Raw genomic sequence first — 9,047 nt, 5'->3', positions numbered from 1 at the left:
CGCCCCCAAACCCAATCTCCCTGCTGTGGAGCTAGTCCCAACTCAGAGTGACCCTATAAGGACGGCGGAGAACTGCCCCTGTGGTTTCTGAAGCTGCAACTCTTTACAGGAGTAGAAAGCGTCATCTTTTCCACTAGGAGTGGCTGGTGGTTTCAAACTGCTGACCTTGCAGTTAGAAGCCCAACTCGTCGTAACCCACAACACTACCAGGGCTCCTGTTCAGAGATCTATAAGGTAGTACATGTTCAAATGTGTTATCTGTGCTCTCCCTTCATTCTTGTGTCCCTTCTGAAAGTGAAACGATTGAGATTTTAAGCTTGCTCTTTAGCATGGTGGTTGATCAGGAAGTAGGAGCACCAGGGAAACAGAATTAGAATCTTTGACCCAATTGGGATCTTTTTTCCTCCATGGGTCCCAGTCCTAGAAGGACTTGAACTCTGGCTTTCTCCTCCACTGAACTAGTCCATCATTTGGTGGCGATTGACATTGGATTCTAAATTCTGGGATTAGTCACTTCTGCCTAGGAAGTGCCTGGCCCAGAAATCTCTCTGCTCATCTTCTCCTGCCTGGGGAGTCAGGGCCGATTTTCTCATTAGGCACAGTGGGCACAATCAGAAGCTCCTTGATTCTTTTAGGGGTCCACAAAAATGTTAATTTCTTTTGAAATCAGAAGGGAACAAAGTAACTAACCAAACCTGGATGCTATTCCTTTTCATATCGGTGCAGCTGCAAAAGCTGATTAACACAAAACTGTTCGGTTTTTCATGGAAGAGGAGTCTACAATGGCAAAAGGACCTCACCCCCACAGACAATATAATGCAGTCCTGCGGCTTTCCACCCCAAACCATGGGCACAGTCCAGCGAGCTGGTCAACCACCAGCGGGATTAACGAGGACTGGCACAGCTAGCTTTAGGGCCTGCTTGAATATGCCAACTTCTTGCTCACTGGTGTTTCTTAAATGCAGCTCGGGGCAAAGAATGAGACATCATAGAAAAAAAATCCACCTGGATCTGAGAAGCCACAGAATGTCTTTACAGCATGGTTCCTGGAGCCAAGAGGAGGGGCTTCCTCAGCCATATAACAAGGGAGTCCAGTTCTCATTAGAAGTTCACCCTGGCCTGTGACCACATCTTCTGTCCAGCTCTGACCACTATGACATCTGTCACGCAAACCTATGTGTAACCAGACACCCCCACTTCGAAATCCTTTGTTTAAACATGATCTTTGGGGCCTCCGGAGACCCTCCCTGCCTTGAAACAGCAACCCAAAAATTCGTCAGAAGGCATGTCAGAGAAGGAACCCGTAACGCCTCCGGCTTCGGGTGGGGGAGCAACTGGCACCCGGAGATGGCACCTGAACTGCTATGAAATCTTACCCGAAAAGGAACTGTTCGTAACCATCCACAGAAATAAACTTTTGTTCCCCACATATTATCATTTGTGTGTTTCCTCCAGTGAAGGTGAATTTGGAATTGGCACCGGCTGGGTTTATTCCAGGTGTAGCCAGTAAGGCAGACTGATGATAGCTCCGTTAGGTAAGCGTCTCAATCCCCAGGCTGCAAACCTGGCAAGTGGGTTCTTGTTCGTTCTGCTCTCCGAAAAATAATAGATGTCTCTGGGCCTCCATCTTTCTCGAAGTCCCAGAGGCGGGGCTGCAGTTTCTACAGTAAAAAGCCAAGGGTTTCTCAATTTCCAGTGGGCAGGAAGAGACCGTGATTAGGAAGTCACTGGAAAGCACCCTGCAAATGAGCCTCCCCTCCTCTCCCCTGGCTTTTCTCTGGGCCGGATGCCACTCAAGTAGCTGTGTATCCCACGGCCATGCAGAATGATTCCAGCAGGTCTGAAAATACAGCCTAGACGTTGGTTGGCTTTGCCGAAGTCCTTGGCCAGATTGCCAGGTTGGGGTAGCAGGGATGTGTTGGGGGAATGCCTTTCAATCAAAGGTAAGAGAAAACAAAAACAAACTAACAGAACCAAAGCTAAGAGAAAACTTGCTATCAGTGAGGTTTCAATTGGAGTACAATGGATGGAGAATCAAGCATGAACTAAGCTCAGGCCCTGAACCAGTTTCTCACAGGACTTATTTTTGCGGCATTTTCAGGGTTGGTAGTTTTGAAAAGTGTGACTGACCGACGGAATGGGTCTTAGGGAGGGGAAGGTTACATGCCCAAGCGCGTGCCTGAACATGCCTCTCCTAAGAGTGCTCAGCGTGCCCTCATCTTCCCAAAGCACCAGGTAATGAAAACACTATCAAATATCATAATGAGAACGATAAGACATTCACTTCTCGAGTGTTTGAGCCTCTCTCCTACGAGTAGGATGAGCACTCCATCCCAGTTCTCTGTTCTAAACACACACACACACACACACACACACACACACACTCACTCTTCAAGTTTGGGTTCCAATGAGCTGCTTCATGGTTGTTTTACACTTAATGCTCTTTTTAAGATGTAAAAATTGAAACCTTTTTTGGTCTATTTTTCTACATTTCCCCCTCTTTCTACTTCAGTTCAAATGGTGTCACATCCACCTGTAACTATTCAGATGACAGAGATGTGTTACACACACACACACACACACACACACAAAGGGAACCACTTATGACATTGATCTACTTTGATTCTAAGGAATGCTTACTTTTGATACACTTAATTATGATACAGAGAAGAGAATGAAGAAGTTACTTTTCTAGTTTTTAAAATTAAATAACAAATGTTACGATACTCTGCTGTGGAATCACAACTATATCTTCATGGCTCTTATTCCAATCTCTGTACACTTCTATTTTAAAGCAAACCAACAACAAAATGGCCAAAATGCAGAAAACCATCCACTGGCCTACTGGAAACCCCTGAAGATGAAGCCAAGCAACAGCTAGCAAAACCAGCTCTCTCGGGTGGGCTGTCTCAGAGGTTGTGGTCTCTGTGACGTCCCAGAACTGGGCTTACCACTTTGGGACCCTTGGTTTTCCTGGCAGGGGGGTGAGGGTGGGGGGAAATAAGTCACCAGCGTTGTGAGCATGCTGGCTTGTTTAGAACAGTTGGGGTTAAGCCCCGCTCCTGAGTAATGGTGGATGAAGTTAACAATGCAGACATAGACTTTTGGGGTAAGTCATCTCAAAACATGGTTGTTCTTTGGTTTGATCAGTTTCACCAGGCCAAGACATTTCTCTCCAGGTTCAAAGCAGGCCTGTTCACTCCATTGTCCTCCCGTGCACTCTGATCACTCTGCCCAGAGCAGAGCAGGTCCCTCCGAGTCTCTGAAGGGGACCATCAGAAGTTGGATGTCTCTTTTAGTTTAGTTAGCACTCAGATCCCATCCCCATCCCTTATATTTGTACCTTAATGCTAAGAGGAAACATACAAGGGAGAATAAGTCTACCTTAAAATTTTTCATGATCTTTAAATGGCTATGGATGGACAGTTTTGTCAAGAGAAATGATGTACCCTGAGGCTCTGGCTGACAGACATCGAGGCTGTGTTGGTGAGCAATCGGTTTGTCCAGTCATAGACCTAAGCTGGTAATTCTCACCCCAAAGGGATTGATTTGGGGTTGAGCTGGCCAGTCAGATTATGGACACAGACAAGATTTTCTTTCTCTCTTTTTCTAAGTTTGACTTCTAGGACATTTCTAACTAACTACTCTAAGATTCAGCTTTATAGAGCAGTGATTTTAGATCATGATAAACAACAGTGCCCAGTTTAAGCAAGCCTGCCAGCACAGAGACCTGGCTACCCTGGACTCTTCTCATAGCTCAGGATTGGCTTCTAAGATGCTTTCCCTACACCTACTTCTGCTTCACCTCAGGGTTGTCCTCTGCTTCCAAATGCAGAGAGAGAAAGAGAGAGTGAGAGAGAAGGGAGAGAGTGTGTGATACACATACACACAGAGAGAGACACACATGCACAGAGAAAATGAGACTGAGAAAGAGAAGTGATCCTAAGCCCTTTTCACAGTCTAAATAAAACCCACAAGTCATATAACAATACCCCAAATAATACCAACCCTTAAAAAAGTGAACTGTGCCCCTATATCCCAGCATATCTTAACTGGCCTTCTCTTCCCCCCAAAATGGATCTTTCCTGTGTTCTCTTTAAAGACCTGTGTTAAACAGAAGGTACGATCTCAAGTAAACATTTGTGAACAACTGATCGCATCATTCAGGACACTTAACCCTTGGGAACCTTCTTCTTATGTTCCCCAATAGACATTTTAAGTTCTAAATGGCAAACCTGATATCAAAAACTAGGGAAAAGGGAGAAAGATCAAATCCTCCTGTTACTTACCTGGCTTGCAGTTTTGAAAGTCTGAGAAACCACTCTGGATCAATCCCTCCTCTCTCTTTCTTCCCCTGCTGTCTTCTTACAGAAGTTTTTTGGCTCACACTTTTTTTATCCAGACCTAGCCAAGGTGTGTTAAAGCTGAGTGATCGTTCAAAAATGTTCCCTTCTCCTTCTCTTTCCCTGGTTTCTTTCAGTTCTTCGCTTCTAAACAAGTTCTGACAAAGGTGTGTCGTGGTTTACAGCATTACTCCACCCTTCCAATTATCTGACACTTGCTGGATTTAAAAAAAAACAAAAAACACCTGCCTGCAGGAATCAAACTTTACAGGAGGCAGAAAGATTTTCCACCAGATTAGATTAACCATTGATGGACTTAAAAGCAGAGAGGGAACAAAGGTTCAGTGTAAATAAAATACCTTTATTATTTCTTACCTTCTATAGCCACAGAGTGACCTCAACATGGTATTTCCCTTCTGTGGTCCCATGGGATAATAAAAACTTCACCATTGATGAGTCATGAGGTAGCTGGGCTCTTGGGGGACCTGTGACCAAAGTGTCCAAGCCCTTAAGAAATTGGCAGGATATATATGTAAATACATTTTCCCACATAGAGCCATTTTTTTCTATTCTCATCTATAATAGATCAAGGCCAACTGGAAAAGGCAGTTGAACTAATTCCTAACAAAGTGTTAACAAACTAAAAATGCTAAACCATTGATGGGTGGCACAATGGTCTAGTTTTTATAAGAGGTAACCAGATACAGTAATGCTGGTCTGAGAGTGACTTCACACAGATGAAGGGAGAGATCATGATTGCTCTAGACAAAGTCTAACTGAGGAGAAACTGTTAGAGAAGGCTGTAAGGTAGAAGTATGGTGACCACAAGGACTAGTGACGAGACCAGTGTGTTTAAGGACATCAAGCAAGGGGAATGTAGGAAAGGAGGACATATGGAGAGGTAGATAGGAACCAGATCCAGCAAGGTTAGATCCTGGTACGTTTGTGTTTGGCAAGTAGTCTTCAATTGACACTAAGGAGCAACTCTAAGTACTGTCTGAGTATTTGGATTATTGATCCTAGAAAAGAATGGGGATTGGAACTAAGACTTTTAAAGGTCTGTTATGTCCCAGGCATGCTGCATACATGACATCATTTAAGCCCTCTAGTAACTCTTAATAGGTGTAGACTACTCTTACCTTCACTTTACAGGCAAGGAAAGTGAAGCGCTGACAGATTGAGAACTAGGCCAAAGTCTTCCATCTACTAAGTGGCAGTGTCTGTACTCCACTCAACTACAGAGCCCTCATTTTCCACTGCCTTGCAAATTATTACCACTTAAGCCTGTCCATAGTTTGATGGAAAGGAAATAAGTGAATTTCAAAGTGAAGCCAGGCTTTGGGCAGATGAAAACTGGAGAACTGAAATCATCTGAAAAGCGGGGAGATTTTCAGTCAACGTCATCATGGTGTTGGCACCATGTAGGGATGATTTTAGATAGAAATCTGCCCACGAGGATTCAGAAAACCACAGGCCAATCGATGATTTAACTGCTATTTAAAATCAAATACGCGGAACAACAATTACTCTGAATCAGAATGGATGGATTCCCTATTGGTACCCTCCAAGCACAACAGGATGGATGCAATTGAACTAATGCGGGACCCTGGAAGCTCAGTGACTCAATGGCTAGTACTTCATGTGTGTGCATGTGCTTGCTCCCGCGTATTGATCCATGTGTTGATGAATGTCGCTTACAGCATCTTCGCTAGGCATTTTAGAGGAGAGAAAAAGAAAAAGGATTAAAATGTTAACCTTCTGATTTCTTGATATTCATAATGTATTGGGTTTGACAAAACCGTGAAGAAGACTTGACTTAGTACATGGAATAGACGGCACCTTATGTTCACTCACTGTTCATGTATGAAATTCCTACCACATGCCTGCTACAAGGACATTGTCTTTTAAATGTAAAAAAAAAAAGCCGTCAAGATATCATTAAAATGAAGGAGCAAAGGTTCAGATTTTGGAGATAGTGTGACTAAGACACAGGAAAGGCGTATCTCACAGTCCTGCCTGAGTGAAGCTGTGTTAATGAGTCACGTAATCAATTTTTGATTGACTTGACATCAGATTTTCTTAAAAGGCAACCAGAAAAGTATTCATCCTTCCAAAGTCATCTATTGACTTTGAAACAGGTTGGCGAGGGAGGATGTCTCGTCATGTGTAGGGTGCCCACAGGGGCACCCGCTGACTAGACGTGTCACTCATTGAGCTGCTTGAGTACACGTGAGGTGGTTAATGAGTTTTTGAAAATTAATGTGGGAAGGTAGGTGTGAGTGATCAGGGTGAGCATTTTGGGGGGCGGGGGGTGTCCAGTACAATAGGAAACCCTTATGAACCTCTGCAGACACAGATTTCTTCTTCTGGTTTAATTTAAACCGATAGCCACATTTCTACTTACTCTGCGGCCTTCTCCCCTAAACCGGCATCACAACAATGATAGCATACCTAAGGTACTGTTCCCCAAGAATCCCGAAGCTTTGGGGCACCCCCTTTCCTTTCCTAGGAGGTGATAAAAAGTAAAATTCAGCGAGAAAGGAGAGGCCAGGGGGGAAAATACCTTCTGTATTTAGTAATTCCAATCTCTAAATGGTTGATTCGGTGAGAGAGCCACTGCTGTTTAAACAAATAACTAAAAACCAAAGTACCACATGTTAATATAAGCATAATGCAGTGGTTATTTGTCAAAGTTTCCTCTATCTCCTTCAGTAAGAAAGCCTGACTTTCTCTTGAGTTGGTATTGACTCCTGGGTACTAAGACTTCCCTCTAAGCCATTTGGACTAACTAGCACATGTGGGTTTTGGAAAGACGGGGCTCAGCAATAACCTACCTTCATGTGTGAGTTTCAAGTCCTGTCCTGCATTTTTTATCTCTATTGCTTCTTGAGTTGTCTCCCAGTTGTATTCTTTGCTGCCTTCATTATAATAACAAAATAATTTGTCTTTCTTCCATCTCCAGCTTTGGATCTAGTTATTCATTTATCTATATCTATAAGTAGCTCTCTATTGTGTGTCCACATGAGAAAGACATTGTGTATAGAGATACAATTGAGAATGAGATGTAAAGCCAGTGTTGAAGGAATGTGCAATGAGAGAGAGAGAGAGAGAGAGAGAGAGAGAGAGAGAGAGAAGAGCCATTGATAAATCCACCACATACACAAGTAACTACAATAGAGGAAGAACTGTGGAAATTCACTTGCAGCAGTTGGAGTCTGCCAGTTATCTGTGAACAAGGTGGCGTTTGCACTGGGTCTTAGGGTTGAGCAGTATGAAGACGTGGAAGTCGGAGGGAGATGGAATTCAAGCCCGGACACACGAAGAGTGAGCCTTGGGGGTCCCAGGCGGAAACGCAGCGAGCGGAAGGAAGGAGGGGATGGGAGCGGTCGGATGTGTCAGTCAGATCACGGGGAGTCTGGAATGCCAGTTTGAGGAGTGGCTGTGTCGTCCCGTGCATGAGCGAGAACTATGAGAAGTCGGGAAAAAATGAATCGATGAGAGCTGTGCCAACCAAAGATTATTTTCGCCACGAACTTGCAGAGAGAGGGTGGAAGAAGAAAGACGCGAGCTAGGGGCACTGGTAGACACAGTGGCAATAGTGCAGGTGCACGATGATGAGGACCGGAAGACAATGAACGAGGGAATGAAGGCGGGCAATACCCAGGCTGGGCAGAGGTCGTGACAGTGACTGCCGTTGAGATTTTCCAGGCACACGACTGGCCACAGCAACTGCCCTCTCGTCCTTGCCCCTCCCTTCTCCCCTCCCTTCCTCGAGAGTCCACCTGCTAGACTCGTCACTCTGGGGAAGTCTTCAGGGGAAAACAAACATTAGTTTCCTTGGGCTTGGACCCTCTCTTACCTGGATCCTGTGTTTCCCTAACACATTATGAATGGGACGGTTTAAACCAAAACAAAACAAATTTAGTTTTGAGGAATGTGGACATTGGGCGATATCACCCATATGTGGTAAGTATAAGCTTACAATCATGTGGGATCTCTAACACCCCAAACCAAACAATCCACTATCCTGATGTTGATTCTAACTCATCACAGCCCATAGGTCAGAGTAGAACAGCCTTATAGGGCTTCAAATGTGCCCATCCTCACGGACATACTTATCTTTCTCCCATGGGCCGGGGTGAGTTCGAACCACTAACCTTTGGGTTAGCAGCCAAGTGCTTTAACACAATGCCGTCCGAGCCCCGTTTCTAACCCATCTTCTTAAGTGACCTGTAACTTGGTTCTCGTAACATAACACTTATAGATTGGGAAACAACAATGAGGCAAAGTAAAAGAGGCGAAGTGTTAGACTGGGTTGTTTTACTGCTTCATAATGATAGGGGGAAATCCCTTGTGTTCCCAAAGACTCCCTCCTATTAATGGAAGAAATGGAAATCCTTTGGTCACAGTGAGGAGTCATTTCTAGTCTTATGTTTGGCAATATTTCCTGCCCACCCTGCAGCGCTAAGCCTCTCTATGAACTGGGGCAAACCGCGTTATTTGCCCTTTCTCTGTTCAGAAATGACATGGGAGACCTGCCAGAAGCATCAAGAAGAAGGGGAAGCTGTGAATCATTTAATATAAAAACTCGGCCGACTTCCGGGAAGATGGGTAGCAGAAGGACATTGGGCCTCCACTCAAGTACTCCCTCAACACAAGAATACTTTCTTCTATTAAATTGGCATTCTATGATGCTCACCTTCC

The 9,047-nt window shown here is 44.5% G+C and overlaps 1 protein-coding gene across 1 annotated transcript in view; it reads right to left on the bottom strand.

The window, feature by feature from the left end:
- The window catches only part of COL17A1 (collagen type XVII alpha 1 chain), a 54,433-nt gene extending 50,081 nt beyond the window's left edge, over positions 1–4,352 (bottom strand). The window contains exon 1 of the mRNA XM_013004170.3: positions 4,290–4,352. The gene's annotated coding sequence lies outside the window, so the exon portion shown is untranslated. The remainder of the gene's footprint in view (positions 1–4,289) is intronic.
- Positions 4,353–9,047: the final 4,695 nt, after the last annotated feature.

Source organism: Echinops telfairi, unplaced genomic scaffold (genome assembly GCF_000313985.2).
Source record: "Echinops telfairi isolate 266 unplaced genomic scaffold, ASM31398v2 ScPeMD7_70;HRSCAF=299, whole genome shotgun sequence".
NCBI lineage: Eukaryota > Metazoa > Chordata > Mammalia > Afrosoricida > Tenrecidae > Echinops > Echinops telfairi.
The sequence above is the reverse complement of the archived record's forward strand: the minus strand, read 5'-3'. Positions and strand labels throughout refer to the sequence as shown.